The 16,817-nt window shown below is 40.9% G+C and overlaps 1 protein-coding gene across 2 annotated transcripts in view; it reads right to left on the bottom strand.

The window, feature by feature from the left end:
* LOC114554364 (retinoic acid receptor gamma-A) overlaps positions 1–16,000 on the bottom strand; it is a 53,636-nt gene extending 37,636 nt beyond the window's left edge. Inside the window, exon 1 of one of the 2 annotated variants that reach the window (XM_028576165.1) lies at positions 15,956–16,000. The gene's annotated coding sequence lies outside the window, so the exon portion shown is untranslated. Of the gene's footprint in view, positions 1–6,464; positions 6,616–15,955 lie in introns of those variants that run through there. The other variant, XM_028576164.1, reaches the window with a different exon arrangement.
* Between the last annotated feature and the right edge of the window lie 817 nt (positions 16,001–16,817).

Here is a 16,817-nt window from a genome sequence, read left to right as displayed (position 1 = left end):
ATAGTCCTGAGCAGCGCTGAGTACGTTTTAGTACCTTACATGTTTTTCTTTGTCAATTGCCCTGGATGTTAACCAATTATTTTATAGAACAGATAACAATATCCATCTGAAAGGAATAATAGCTCCTAGTTCCCTGCCCTGTTTGGACAGGCAGCAACAAAACAGCTGTGTTGCTAGTGTACTTTTATGGTAGCGCATTAGTACTTCTGCACGTCAGCATGCATACGCCTGTTTTGACTATTCTTTTAATCGTTAAACACTCCGAGTCCCTCTTTAATTCTACTGGCATCACCTGATTCAACTTATTTCCTGTCATAAAATCCCCCATCAATCCCACATAGACGTGTTACTTGCTCTCATTATTACTGCCGTTTCAAAGTGAACTCTCCTCATAATAGAATAACTAGTGTTGTAAAGATGGAATGAATTTGAAGTCTAAATTTTGTTGGAAAGGGCTGACTGCAGGTTGACTGCATGAGTAGTATCATTTGTCAGAGCTTGGTCAGTGGTGGTAGATGGGTACCCTGTGGTTTGAGGCGCCCCTTCTGTCTCTGCTATTATTCCTTTTTGCCTCGGTCCATCCTGTAATGTTATAAACTGTGTTCTAAACTGAATCTGAGAGTATAGAGTCAATAAACACTGAGGCATATTAACAGATTATCAGTGTAAAACAGATGTAAAGGTGATCATTTTGACTTTACTTTAACTCTGTTATGAACAAATTTCTATATCTTTTAATATATATGCCATTTCTATTTTTGTGGTTCCACATATTTGGTTGGTTACCAGCAAGTGACTTTATTTTCTAACTTAAAATACTAACTGTATGTTATGAGGAATAAAGACAAAATGACAAAACAAATCACTCTATTATTTATAGTGTGTCAGCAGTTCTCCATTAATGAGAATGCATTCACACCAAATCAGGCGTTGCGGTGATTAGGGCACGGTTGTGCGGTGGTGTGATAGTATCACTTAAAGGGCCCATATTTAGAAATGACGTTCGGGTTCGGGTCAGGCTCGGTCACATCAGTGCGATAAGGCATTGAACATTTAAAATTTAAAACAGCTTATTATGTAGGTGCGCGCCTGTGTTAACGTGTGCTTGTTGCCCCGTGTGCGCTGATGCGCTCATCTGTCGACATTTCCGAATGCCTTCCTACAAAGCGGGCTTTCCACACAAACAAACATATGTGTCATTAGGATGAGAAAAAAATTAGAGTTTAACTGTGTCGGGCTCGGGTCGGGCTCAGACATAAATATCTTAATGCCTGTCGGGCTCGGGCCGGGTTCGGTTACTGCTCTGTCGGTCGCGGGCGGGCTTGGATAGAAAAATGCGGCCTGGTCTGCACTCTAAAAGGAGTACAAGCACATTTCCAGGTTTTAAGATTTCAGTCAGAAGCTTTTAGGTACAGAGCTTGGAAGAAATGAAAAAGGTAAATGTTAATGTGTTAATACTGTTAATGTTTCCATTATATTAAAACAGTGTCAGTTAAGTGACATCAAACTAGCACCATAGGGTATAAATGCTCTGCTCCACATCACATAATGATGTCCATTGTTTTATATCATCATGTGGTTGATTAGTTCTTAGTGTTAGCATATCAGATGAATTAAATCATGATGGGGTTTTTTAGCCTTAAAGCTATAATGCGTAGTTTCTGTCACCCCCATGAGGAATTCTAAGTAATGACAACACTGTCAGCGGGTCCACATGATACAAGCCTTCCTTGATTACGCACACGTCCCCACCCCTCTTCCACGCAGTTGCTAGGAGCCATGGAGGACACGGAGGATTAAAAAAACATAATGGACTCTTCAGAAGAGGTAATTTTCTTCACTCGTCACAGTTTCTGTGCGCAAAAGTCACAGGACGACAAAATCTTTTGAACATAGCCATACTGAGAAATACCGAGAGAGTTGTGTGGAGCTGATAGTCTTGCCAAAATTCATTTGGCAATGGCTTGAATGTAACGGACGTTTGTTAATATCAAAAGGTTGTGCACTAAAGCTTTAAATGCGGGTTCACCCCATTGAAAGTGTGTACACAAAAAAAAACACACTTTGATCTTTTGGACTGAGAACAGAACACATGGACTGAAAAGTCTCTTGTCAGTAAATAGAAATTATTTTTTCTCTTCTCTTCCCAACTATTTAGTCATCTTTTGGTTGTATCTTCTGTTTCCAAACTTTCAGTGTTTGGGTTCAATCCAGAGTGATGTGATTCAGCTGGATAATAGGCGAGGGTGCAATGGTTAAGTGCTACAGACTCTTTCTTTTTGAATTTATTGGTTTTGTTATCTTGTGTGGTTCTTTTGTGGATACGAGCTTTGCTTACCTGCGGTTTGTTTTTTCTCTTTTATTCGGAATTCTATTTGCAATTATCAGTAGATGACTGAACACATTTTTTAACCACTTTGACTCGAACAACAGAAGAAAGTTCATGGTTTTGTTCAGCTTGCAGATGTATAAATAAAGAGATTAGAGAGTGGTACTAAGGAAATCAAAATCAAAAAAATACAATTTCTGCGTTTGAAAGCACAGAGTTTTTGTGTACCGAGCCAACTAAAAGGCAGAGTCTGAAAGCTAAAAACTCCCCAAAAAACAGCCAAATGCAAGAAAAAAACATGACTTCAGCAGGGACAATTAACTGTAAACCAAAAAACCTCAACTATGACTTCTTCTGAGAGAAGGCAGCCAGGGATGATCTGTGCTGAACACACCAAGTAGAAAATGCACATACTGACACACAGAAACCATTACAGAGGGGAACAAACACAGGCACCATCACCCACAAACAACATAATTAGATTTTCCAACAAATGACCTATATTTATTGTCAAACTGACATGTAAAAATGTCTTTTGAGGAATACAAATATCTCAAGGCCATAAACCATCAGTGTCTGACAGCCATCTTATAACCACAAACTGGTTCTGGCTGCGGCAAACACATATTTTCATTTTATGCATTATCCATTATGTTGTTAGCTTAGTCAAGAATGTACATACAGATGTATATATTAGGCCTCAAAACAACATTTGATATCTATTTTCCAAGCGTTATTACTCAGAAACATCTTTCAGAATGATTGCCAGACATTAATTTTATGTAAATGATTTCCAGTAAGTTTGAGGGGGATAAAGTTGATAGTCAATATGTTCCCTGTGACGTCTCAACCCAAACATTTTGGGAAATACATTATTTTGCTTTCTTACCGAGAGTTAGATGACAATATTGATGCGTCTCATGTCTCTAAGCTAAGCCTCATATTTAGCATACAAACATAAGAGTGGTATCAATCTTCTCATCTAACTTACAGTAAGAAAGCCAATAAACTTATTTCCAAAACATGTTGAACTAATCCTTTAACGGCACACCTGTACTTACAGTTCAGTCTTCAAGAATAACAGTATATCTACTAAAGGGATGTCTTCATCAAATGTTTATGGATGGCCATAACCACTGTTCCCAGAAAAGAGTTTAGTTAGTTATGCTGGATATGATTGAAATTAGGCTGTATCCTCAACATTGGCAATTTTCAAAAAGATCAATAGAATTATTAACAAAAGACATTTAAATAAATCCAAGTTTTCAATTAGTTACAATTTTGCTTCCTTGGGTCGATATTCACACTACCTTAAAGTACAATCATCAAATCATCTCCACCCAGTAGAAAATGATTCTTTTCATTCTTTGCCACAAAGCGTCACTTGACTCTCGACTAACTTATATAGCTTTGCACAAATTTAAACTGCCCGACATACTTGGAATAACACAGTGTGAATTCTGTGTTAGCAGTGCTAATGTGGATGATGTTGATGATAGTAAAGCTTCATAAAATGCACAATGTTGTCATTATGTGGAGCCAACCCTGTGGGCTTCCGAGGGTCTCCAGGTCGGGGCCGGGGTCAGCCCCTGTCGCTCCAGGCTCAGCAGCCCGGGCCATGGGTCAGGCCTAATTGAAGCATTTCGTAGGCAGCTTTTCATTTAGTATTGAAGTGAAAAGTGTGTCTGAAGACTGCCTGAACCCCCCACCGCATATGTCTTACACACACACACACACACACACACACACACACACACACACACACACACACACACACACACACACACACACACACACACACACACACACACACAAGCTGTGCCTTGCTGTTCCTCTACACAAAGGATTAGAAGTGGGTTTAAAGGGACTTGTAGCCTGTGCTGAAGAGCAACCCCGGGCCATGATTAAACACACTGAGAAGCTCTTTAGATACACTGAGACACATTCAGCCCTAAATTTTGAAAAAAAATAATGCTAGTGATTTCAATCGCATGAAGCCAATTGGGCACGTCGAGCAGAACCACAGCCAGTGCATGGCTCTCAAAATAACTCTGTGGACGATATGTAATTCTGCAGGACAACCAAACATTTGTGTCATCCGCTCTCAAAAACAAGTAGCACATGATGGCTTCTTTGTTTTGGAAGTTCCAAGTTTCCATTTATGTGTAGCTAGCATGAGAACAACCCTGTACAAAATTAAACTCAGCTGACACGGAACAGCAAAGATGGAGTATTTTTTTCCTATACTGAGGAAATAAAGAAGAAGGAAGTCAGTGAGACAGAGAGAAGGAGAAAGAAAGAGGGAGAGGAGTGGAGCCAGATAGCCTCCTTAGCCTGAGGGGCTGTCATTCTTGAAAAGTGGAGAGAACAAAGACAAGATTGCAATGCAGTTAAAGGAGTTATATCCAACACACCCAAACCCACGCGCACACAGTTTTTCAAGAAATTTCTTTTCCAAATGATGAAACGAAAGAAAAACAATAGGACTTAACCAAGAGCAGATGCATCCACCCTAAATGTTAGGTTTTAAAAGATGAAAAAGCTGACCTGGGATCAGAGAGAAAGAGTTCACTCAGTAGCCGACACTCCGCAGATGTCCACTGACATAGAAATGACCAAGTGAAAGCATGGTAAAATAAAACCTATTCAATCACAAGAGAAGAACAAGAAGAGTTATATTTAGCGAGTCTTTCACTGCTCTTCAGAATGTGATCTCTAATATACTATATATTGTTTACACCCAGCTGTTTATGCCCTGCTTATAGACTCGTCCACCTATTCCTGTGGATGTGATGATGAGCATTCCTCCAGACATTAAGGAAAATTAATCTGGAATAGATTTGTCAAGAGTTTGCTACAACAGCTCGCAGCAGGGCCTCGCATTGGAGTGCATAGAGCAGAGTGGCATGCTCAGCAGTATGGCGTTAGCGGACAGACGCGGGCAGCTCGGATCAGCTGGGAAGAAGCACTTAGCAGATGAGTAGCATCTTAATCACAATCATCAATCAAGCAATGCATCTGTATTTATACAGCGCATGTCGCACAAAGGATGCTATTTGAAATGATTCACAGACTGTATAAAAAGGGGGTCAGTAAGTGTATTCACACACACACACACACACACACACACACACACACACACACACACACACACACACACACACAATGCAAAGCAGCGGCAGCAGCGATCAGACACACAGCAGACTGTCTTGTGATATCCGGAGTAGCCTATTTCAGTGTTTGGGGGGCGGGGGGAGGGGTTCATACTCAGGTAGACCAGACCTACTCAGCCATTTGTGATGTTGATGGAGTGTGCATCATGTGACTGACAGCCAGTCTATTGGCTGAGAGCCTGCAGGCTAAAGCAGCCACTTTGTCTGCTGCTGGAAAATGGCCTGAGATGGTTACTGTGCTCACCTGTAGCACAGAGACTGATGTATGCAACAGTAGAAAACAGTATGTCATAACTTCTCCCCTTATCTATGTAGTTCTTTAGGGGAATTACAACATCCATTATTAACAAAACACAATCCCGTTTTCTTTATTTGTGTAGAGGACCTTATTAGTGATCATAATCTTTCGGCATCCGTGAATCTTTTATGAGTTTATGAAGTCAGGAACAAACAGAGCTGTGCATCCATCAGTGGGGAAAACAAATGAGACAGACACACACACACACACACACACACACACACACACACACACACACACACACACACACATACATACACACACACCTCCACAAGCATTCATATCCTCACATGGAGCGGCCCCGTTTCCACATGCAAGTGCTGATCAGCTTTCATTCCCTTCCTTAGCTGTTTCTGTTGTTCTTTCCCTCGCTCAAAATCTCTGTTCTCAATTAAAGCTGTCCTCAGGAAACTCAATCCCACCACTCATGCTGTCCCAGAAACACACACACACACACACACACACACACACACACACACACACACACACACACACACACACACACACACACACACACAAAGAAAGAGGGAGAGAGACAAGAGAAACACACACATCTCACTCATGCTCTGACATGTCCTCTTTTCTCACACACACCGCCAACAGAGGTTATAAGGAAAAGAAGATTTAAAAAAAAAAAAAAAAAGGGATTGAAAACCAAACTTACCAGACTGGGATGTGAACACGGCACACAGTGTGGTGGTCAGCGAGGATAAGTCAGTGGGGAAATGAGCTGAGAAGGAGTGTAGTAGTTGTGTTTGTCAGTCAGAAGTCCCTCTCATACCGACGACAGAGCTCAGCCTGTTGCATTCCGCCTCCCTCTCCTTTTCCCGTCTCTCTCTCTCACTAATACACACCCTCTCTCCCTCTCTTCTCCTGAAATCATTGTGTACTCTGATTCACAAACCCTGCCTTTGTCACGTGATCCAACACTTCAAATATACAGCACATTTTTAACCAGCCACAGAATGCCTGAAGGAAGGGAAAACAGGGTCCAGAAAGCTTAGGTTTCAACTTGCTGCCCACCCCCTCTCTTCCCGTCTCTCTCTCTTTCTCTCTTTCTTTGTCTTACAGTCTCTTTCTCTCTCTTTACCTCCACTCCGTCTACACTGTATTGTCAGTCAACAGTCTTTTGTTGGATTTTAACTTGTTGAGTGTTTGTTTGACATTTCTAAATGTGTTCCTCCTCTCCTCACCATCCAAAGATAGACCTACACCAACACACACAGCAAAGCGGTGCGCACACACACACACACACACACACACACACACACACACACACACACACACACACACACACACACACACACACACACACACTAATGAAACAGTCATTAACTCACAGACATACACAAACACACATGCTGCAGAGGGCTGCACACCTTTGGGGATATCAGTATCAGCCCTTGGCTTTCGCTCCATGTTTACAATGCCTTGACTTTGGGACCGTGGCCAGCCAATGAGGGGGTCCACGGCCTGGGGCCAATCAAGGGCCATTTGGTGCTTTATTGTGACTACATATCCCTGATGGGAAAGAAATACTCTCAGCATCAGTGACCTTGACGATGGAAACAATAACTTAAAAACTGCAAACGCAACGTTGAGTGTATGGAAGTTATAATGTAACAAAATGAATAATGCAAATGTAAACAGTGAGCCAATCTGTACAGAATGATCACATGTAAACAACTGTACAAAATAAACTTCTCTAAATGCACAATACATTTGAAGTATTACAAATAAAATAGTATGTACACAACAAACCAACAGTACTTCTCTGAAAATCACACAGAGCCTGGTATATATGTTAGATGACTTCATTAAATCTCCTAAATGCAAACTACTATGAGCTGTTTTCCATCTTTCCTAGCCTGAGAAGTACAAAGGGCCATTCTCCCGGCAGTTTCCGCACTTTTAAATCAGTTCAAGTGGACTCTTTTCCTCCTACAGGATTTTCCTAAGCAAATCAACCCAGCGGTTTTCTGGTAAGGAAGCATTTAATGGCAATACATTTGATCCGTGATGAGATCAAACCTGGCCAGCCGCCCCTCAGGGGCAGAGCTACCTGCCTCTTCATGTCAGAGATAAAACTGTCTGCTACTGTCTGTGTGACTGGCCTCAGCCCACTACAGTCAGCACAGGTCACCTTCCAAAACAAAAGCCTTTTTTTACTCTGACTTTTCACTGGTTTGACTGGTTAATAAAGTTTTAAAACAAAACATAAAATAACTCTTTTTAGAAGAAGTTTAATAATTATTTAGAAATGTTTAAATTTCTTAAGAATTTTTTAAATGTTATGTTTTTATCAACCATGCCTAACAATGACATTTATGCACACCTAAGCAAATTATTCATACAGTTTGTCATAAAGTTTTTGCAAAAATAAATTGCTACAATTATTGTTGAGTAAGTCTGCTCCATACAAAGAAATCTGTGAAGTAATTGTACTTACATATCTCAAAATAAATTGAGGCATAGAAACAAAAATTTAAAAAAAATTGAAGTAGCAAAGAACTTTTATTAAAATGCCGTAAACGTTTTTAGATTTCCATATTCATATATGGATTCAAACCAAACCAGACAGAGGCCTTTTATTTATCCGTATCACTAACCAAAAGAGTTTTTCAATGGAAAAAAGTAACCACACTGAAAGCTGTCCCCGAACTGTTTAATTTCTGTACTTATAAAAGACTACAAAGGCAAGTTATGTCTTTTAGCCACAATATGGCAGGGCTTTACAAAAAGAATGGAGGGAAGCGTTGCACCATCAAACTGTTCAATGTCACCATAATAAATCCCACTTGCTAAAAGGGTGTTAAATGCATATTCTCGTCATTTTATGATAAAATATACAAAACATATTGTCAATACACTGTGAAATTGACTGCTTCATGGGTTCCTTTCATACAAGACATGGAAACAACAGATCTAAACCACATGCTGAGGGAGGAATGGATAGATGAATAGGCGAAATAGCTCTCTGCAGTGATACAATGTGTGTTTTCAATAGTGGAACAAAAGAAATATCTGGGATGAATTTTGTTACTATGGGACTTTATGTACAAATAGGAGATTTTTTCTGTTGTTCCCTACTTTAGCACCTTACCACACATACACTACTGAATGGAAACTTAAATCATTGAGTATATTAACATAAGCACAGTATTTAACGTCGACATTAAACCTTCGTCAAAATCTGAATTCTCTGCCATGAGAATTCTGTCTTGGATCACATTTTTTGATCACTTTGTTCACAAATATGGAACTGGGGGACCGTCCAATCACAGGTCCACTGCCTCGATCATCTGGGTTACTGCCACACGTCTCAGCAACAGTGTCAGCGAGGGAGGTGAAAGGTTAGTCCTGTTTGTGTTTCTGTCAGTCAGTGAAATGCGCAAAGAGGAGGGGAGGGTATAACATCTGGCTGTGTGTGAAAGAAGCATTTGTATATTTCTGACTGTAAATATATGGGGCAGTAATAAGCACAACATGTTGTTACATGCTCCAACTCAGACACATTCACAGACATGTCCATTCTCTCCCACTTTTGTTCTTGTTTAGTGTCATTGAGTGTTAAAGCAGGTTGACTCAGAAAGAAGATTAGCAACATGAGAAGGGTTTCGATGAGGCCTGCAGGTAGGATATTGGAGGCCTCCGATTAAAGACAGCCTTAAGATGTATACAGTTAAGAAGAAAGAAATGAAGCAAGGAAAACTGAAGAGGAAAAAATATGGGAGCTTATAACTTTCTGCAGAGGTTCAAATGGGGCCCTTTTTGGCAGCAAGCAGCGGAGAAACCGCAGAATGGTGCGACTCTGGAGTAGAGGGGGGGAGGAGGCAGGAGGAGGGAGCGGGCAAAGGACAAGGAAGCAGGATAGAGGGGAGAGGAGGGAGAAGGAAAAAAGGGTGAAGGAGGAGGGTGCAGACGGCAGGTTTTAATCAGCAACAGGCTGTTGGTAATGAGATCACTATCCCACTGCTCTCAGATTGATGTCATGTAAAGCTCTGTGGTGCATGGAGAGGCATGCAGAGGATGACAGGCATGCATGACAAGCTTTCTGGCTTGCTCGGGCACACACAAACATACACACATACATGCAGGAAGGCAAAGACAGAGTTACACTCTTTTTAAGGCTGGCAAATGCCCACAAACCAAACCATATGCTAGCACCAAAAAACAAAATACACATGCACAAGACACAAAGAACCTTTAATACACCACAACTCCCTGCTGTTCATTTTCTTCAAGCAAGAAAAAGAGCTGACACAAATACAATCACTCCCACACAGACATACACCATAAACAGGTTTTGAGTCCCAAGGCTCCTTTATGTCTTTTCTGTCTCTCAAACGCTAAACATGCACACAAAGAACATACTGTACCAGTGCGGGTTGGCTAGACTTGCAGGCAAAAAAGTGGGAGCAAAGGAGGAAAGAAAACGAGGACTGGGGGAAAGAATAGGAGGGAGAGAAGGGGAAAGGGGTGACACTCTGGGTAGCAGTTGTCAGTTTGTGGTTATAAAGTTTAACACATGACCTAAGAAACAAAATGTTTCATCAAAACAAATGCAATATCTGGGAAAAGCATATGCCTAAACAAAGAAACACAAATACCACAACCATAAATTTATTTTAAGGTGCCAAAGCAAATTTGCATATTCCGTGTTGTTTGCATGGATTAGTGTTTGTGGCTAAGTGGAGAAAGAAAGAATCACGACGAAAAGAAAAAGGAGGTTGGGGGTGTACATGTGCATCCAATGAACAGCGAATAGTTTTTCCTATATAAATGTTCCCCAAAATTCAACCATGATGTCACCATGAACCTGTTGTGAACCCAACTCTGTCAACTACCATTACTGTTTCATTCTGTTCCCTCCTGCTTTACCGCGCTGCTTCTCCATCTCCTTCCACTCTGTCCCCATCTTGTTGTCTACTCTTTATCTTTCACCATATACTGTTGTCTGACTGCATTTTCCTTTTCAACACAATCTGTATGTTCCCCCCCGCCCCCTCCTTTACACACAGACAAACTGCTCATAGCCATTTGGAAAGTCTCTGGTATAACAAGGACAGTTTAAATCAGAACAAGCTGGCATATTTTGGCCAGGACCTGCACTTATGGTAATTCAATCAGAAAGAGAGGGGAGAAGGGGGAGTTAAAAGTGAAAAGGGGCACACAGAGGGTAGTAGAGTGTGAGACGGGGAAATAAGAAAAACAGAGGGAGGAAAAAGGAGACAGTGGGCGAATGGGAGGGTGAGGTAGGGGTTGAGTGGTTAAAGAAGTTTGATCCACATGTGGTAATGATTGTCTAATTACAGCAGATATGTTGAAGTGTTACTGCCTGGAGGACAGATGGTGATTGGCGGGCGCAGCGCTGCAAAAATGAAATGATTGGATGGGGGAGAAATCAAGACGGGTAATTGGAGATGGAGGAGAAAGAAGATCGAGAGAAGTGTCATGGTGGATTCCGCCTCATCTCCCTCTCCTTCCTCTTCAGCCTCGGACACAAGGCTTTTTTTCCAATTCAGGGGCCGCCCCTTACAAAGGCTCTTCAGTGATTCAGCCTGCACCTCATCCTCAAAATGAGACAGTCCACAAAGACATGCTCCTCATCAACTCACACAGTCAAAAAACTAGTAGATTATCAGTACAAAATGGCCCTTAAAAGGCTGACAAGAGAGTACCTGTTTTAAAGGAATAGTTCGACTTTTTGGGAAATATGCTTATCTGTGTTCGAGCCAAGTTAGGTGAGATTGATATTACTCTCATGTCTGTACATGCAAGACTTCATCTGTACAAAAACTGAAGTGTAAAACTGCAGACTGATCTCATGAAGTGGCGTATGTATGACACGCCAATTGGTATGCTATTATTGACGTGTTATCAAGAGGCATACTCGGTGTTTAGTGTAAAATCCACACCGAGAGGTTGGTTGGGGTGGAGGATGGGTAAAACACAGGACTTTCACCATCCGGCGTGTGACCATTGTGTCCTGTGTGTGAGGTTTCCTTTCCACGTTTGTTCCTTTCCTAAACTCAACCCCGTTCTTCTTTTCCTAATCTCAACTGTTTCTTCTTTTCAACCGTTTCTTCTTTTCCTAAACCCAACCGTAGCCTCGTGATAACACGCCTCGTGATAACACGCCACGTGGCTACGCCTACATTGCAGACTGCCGTCCACTGTATACACATAGACTGTTAATATTAATGGACAAAGCATCCACTTTGGCAAAGTGCTGCAAATGCGGAAGTGCCTTAAACCTGCATTCTCTCTGAATTCCAGCAGGGGGCGACACGTGCGGTTGCAAAAGGAGGTCGGTTTCTGTAGAAGTCTATGAGAAAGTGACCCACTTCCCACTTGATTTATTACCTCAGTAAACATTTTCATAATGGGTTTAAGGTCTCAATCGCTAGTTTTAAGTCTTCTGCAACACAGAATGATGTTCGTTTTTTTAATTATGGCCTCGTTGATTTTAAAATTGGCGATAAAGCAGGGGTTGTTTTAGGGCGTGGCTATGATGTGATTGCAAGTGAAAGTGTATAATGTAACGTAGAGCGTAAGCAGCTCCTCCCTCACTCCTCCCTCTCGTCTAAAATCATCACATCCGCAACGGCAAACTCGACGACGGATAGCAGATCTCCACAAACCAATGGATGACGTCACACATGCGCTGTCCATTAATATACAGTCTATGTGTATACAGCGTAGACACACACGCGGATACCTCAAAATGCGTACAGATAACACGACACTTGGCTTTAGGAAAGTGGCGTGTATGTTTACGCAAAGAAAACTGACAATTTGCCACTTTAAGGGGGATTATGTGCCGGACTATTTCTTGGCCCGTACCAGTAACTTCATGAAGTTGCCTGGCAACTGGTTATGAAAACCAGGCAAGACCTAGTCAAGACCTAGAAATAATGATAATGTTGATTATGTTGCTAATATTAGCAGTCCGATCCCATTTACTATGTAGACCAGAAACCTTAGAAGCTGACATCCTGTTTTGGCTTTGTGGTGATAGAGACCTACATCTGATCATTTCTTTTTTTCCTAACATGACGGTTGCTGCTTAAACAATTGCTGGTGAAGAGGAAGAGAGAAACAGAGAAGAGAAAGAAGAAAAGGCAACATCCTTGGCTCGGGTCCCTCAATGCCAGAAGATATCACCCTACCTGTACCCCTGAGAAGCTCTGCATCTACCTGGACTAACTACTTGGTATATCATTATTATAGCCCATAGCTACAAGGACAAATCTACACAGCCCCATCTACACTCATAAACTGACTAGTGGCTAATTTAGCATTGCCAACCTCACCCATGGTGTCATTTTCTCCAACGCAACACACCAAGTCTGCAGCCACTGGACTTACCAACCACTGTTTTCATTGTTTTTAAATTGCTTTACTTTTAATATTTCCAGGTGACTGCCTAGAGGCTGATGTCGCCCCTTCAGACGGGTTAACGTCTGGTACTGAGAAAACTTTTTGTTTTTTGGTCTAAAGAGCTAAGAGATGTTCCCCATTTCATTCACCTTCTTTCTTCAAAGCTGTGTAATAATCTGCAGCAATGCATCATATTCTATATGATCGTCATTTGTACCGTCGCTGTCCTGTGAGAACCATTTATCTCTAAAAAGTATTTTTAGGCCTTTATTTCCACAGGACAGATGAAGACATGAAAGGTGAGAGAGAGGGGGAATGCCACAAAGCAAAGGGACGCAGGTCGGAGTCAAACCCACGGCCACTGCATCGAGGAGTAAACCATTATATATGTGCACCCACTCTACCAACTGAGCTAACCTGGCCACAAAAGTCAGCTTTCATGGTGTCAGAAAAACAGCCCTGGTTTCAGCTTTGTGAAGATGCACTAGCTATTTCTCTATGATTCTTAATGCCTGTCCCTCGCTGTCCCTGCGTTTTCTTGATACATCCATGCCTTCGTCCGATTTGCCAATTCCCCGCGAAATCAGACGAAACAATTTACGGCATGCAGACCGGAAAGGCCTATGTTTATATTTTCCCTGGCAGTTTCAAGCTTCAAGCTTCTTATAATACATCCATGGCTTTGAGTAGTATGTTAGCCAGTTAAAAAGCAGGGGGAATAGATCATTTTATTTATTATTTTGTAGGTATGGCTGATAATGGGGCAGGAATCAGGAAAAAATAAAATAATTGTCCGAAGAACAAAAAAGCTAAAAGGGACAATGATAACGTTAGAGCGCGGGCGAAAGTCAAATTTGGTCGGTCATTCAACAGATGGAAATAATTGTGGGATTTGAGATGATTCTTCCTCCTAGACAGGTATGTATATGACATATATACATACATACACTACTGGTCAAAAGCTTTATAACACCCAAATTTTTTCAGGTTTTTATTGAAATTCATGCAGTTCAATGTCTTGTACTCTGAAATGAAAGAATATTACAAATGAACAATTTAAGTTAAAAAAGAAATCATGGAATCAATTTATAAACCAAAATGTATTCTAAATTTTTGACTCATCAAAATAGCCCCCTTTGGCAGATATAACAGCTGAACACACTCGTGGCATTCTTTCTACAATGGAAATCAAATATTCTTCAGAAAGTTCTCCCGAACTCTGTTGCAGAAGTTCCCATAAATGTGTGGCACTTGTAGGTTGCTTTGCTTTCACTTTTCTGTCCAGTTCATCCCAAACCAGCTCAGTGGGGTTTAAGTCTGGTGACTGTTCTGGCCACTCCATGTTTTTAAGCTTACCATCTAGTTCTTTTTTGCAAAGGTAGTTCTGGCATAGCTTGGATTTATGTTTTGGGTCATTATCTTGCTGTAGGATGAACCCCTGACCAACTAGGTGCATACCAGAGGGTACTGCATGGTGCTGCAAAATGCTGTGGTAGTCGTTTTGGTTCAGGGTGCCTTTCACTCTGTACAAATCACTGACCCATGGATCCAGCAAAACAGCCCCAGACCATCATGCTTCCTCCTCCATGTTTGACAGTTGATGTCACACACTGAGGAACCATACTTTTGCCTACTCAATGACGTACAAAAACCCTGCGTGATGAACCGAAGATTTTAAATTTTGATTCATCAGTCCATAACACTTTCTTCCAGTCTTCAGTTGTCCATTGGCAGTGTTTCTTGGCCCAGGCAAGCCTCTTTTTCTTATTCTGACGTCTTAGCAATGGCTTTCTTGCTGCAACTGGACCTATCAAACCTGCAGCTCGAAGTCTTCTCTTTACAGTTGAAACTGAGACTTGCTTATTACGACCACTATTAAGCTGTGCTTGAAGCTGTTGTCCTGTGAGCCTGTGAGGTCTTCCTGTCAGAGTTTCCCCCAGTTTCTAAGTGCCTTTTGATGGTGAAGAATATTGTACTCACTGACACCTTGACTTTCTTCACAATTTCTCTGTAGGAAAGACCAACATTCTTAAGTGTTATGATGGTCTGTCTCTCTTCCATTGTTAATTGCCTTTTTCCTGCCATTTTTATAGCAACACACTACTTTCTGCAGTACAATACTGTTCAAATAATGCTCACGAGGGTATGGTACCACAGTGTGTTCCAACAATACTTTTATACAAACAGAGAGGGTTGTAAGTAAAGTTGGAACACCTATGGGAATATGTAGCACCAACTTTCAAAGCTTGATCAACCTCCATTGCTGCAGAACAGCTTTACATTGTTTAACCATTTCTTGTTCCCTGAAAAAGGCCTTTTTGTAAAATACTGAAATGTACATTATTTTTCAGTTTTGGGTAACCTTACTTTTTTTTTAACCTCAGGCAGTTCAACACTTATCGTTGTACCATTTCAAGCTATTCATCGGACTTGAACTGCTAAAATTTCAATAAAAACTAAAAAAATTGGGGTGTTCTAAAACTTTTGACCAATAGTGTACATATAAACATACAAATAAAATAAGCCATATATATATATGTGGCTTATTTTATTTGTGAAATACATCATTGCGAGATGTGGTTTTAGCCTAACTGTGGCAAAGTGGGTGATGCACTCACCACTTGTCCCTGTGCTTATGTGCATTTTTCCATATTTATTTTACACATTGCTCGTTATTTTATATGGTACTTATTTCACACACAACCACTGTTTAGTTTCAATAAGATTCATTAATTTGCAGGTTTGCACAGTTAGTCTGTTTCTTCATCTCACCATTTCTTTGTTGTTTTGTTTGGTCCACTGTGCAGAAATGTTTGGGGAGGAGCCGCCCAGCAGCAGGATGTATTTGTAATATTGATGATGTCATCACTGACATCACGGGTCAGAACCAATGGATGGGGGTTTCTTGCATATAGTGATTAGTCATGTTTGGTTTATGCATTTGAGGGGTAATTCCGGGGAAGCAGCATACCTCAGAAAAGTGTTCTTTATCTGTGTAGTATAATTACAACTGTCTAGCTTTGTTCAGAATGTGGTATTGTTCAAATGTTTAAAGAATTCCCCCCAGGATGATAGTGGTGTAGTCCAGGGCTGACATTGGAAAAACATTTTTCTGAGTGAAAACTTCATCATTCACGTCACTTCCTGTGGGAATCAGAAGTGGGAAACTTGGGCTCAATTTTGCTAACAGTTTCCCAGTTGGTGATGCGTTGTTGACAACTGACATTTGATGTAGGCGACTTTGGTTCACTGAACATATTTCAATGACAATAAACTGTTTATTGTGGACAAAATGCCTCTGCCAAAAAAACATACACAGAGATAAACTGTTTCAAATTATTCATAAATAGGCCCATGCATAAAAAATTGTCTGCAGAGTTCCTCCACTTCACTGAAATAATAAGTGGACAACATAATCACTGATGGGTTATAAAAATATTGGTAACACTTAAAAAATGCATTCATTACTACTTCTTAATTAATGTATTACCTAATATTTGTAAATAGTTAATAAAGATTTCATAGCATTGTTGTTGGGGATTCCCTCCTCTGTGTCCTCCCTTTGGGGACAATGTGTCTGGCTCCAATAAAAGACCTACATATCCCCACATATTCGTTAAATTGGTAATACACT

Source organism: Perca flavescens, chromosome 4, assembly GCF_004354835.1.
Source record: "Perca flavescens isolate YP-PL-M2 chromosome 4, PFLA_1.0, whole genome shotgun sequence".
In the NCBI taxonomy this organism is placed as follows: Eukaryota; Metazoa; Chordata; class Actinopteri; order Perciformes; family Percidae; genus Perca; species Perca flavescens.
This window is presented reverse-complemented; position numbering and strand designations above follow the sequence as displayed.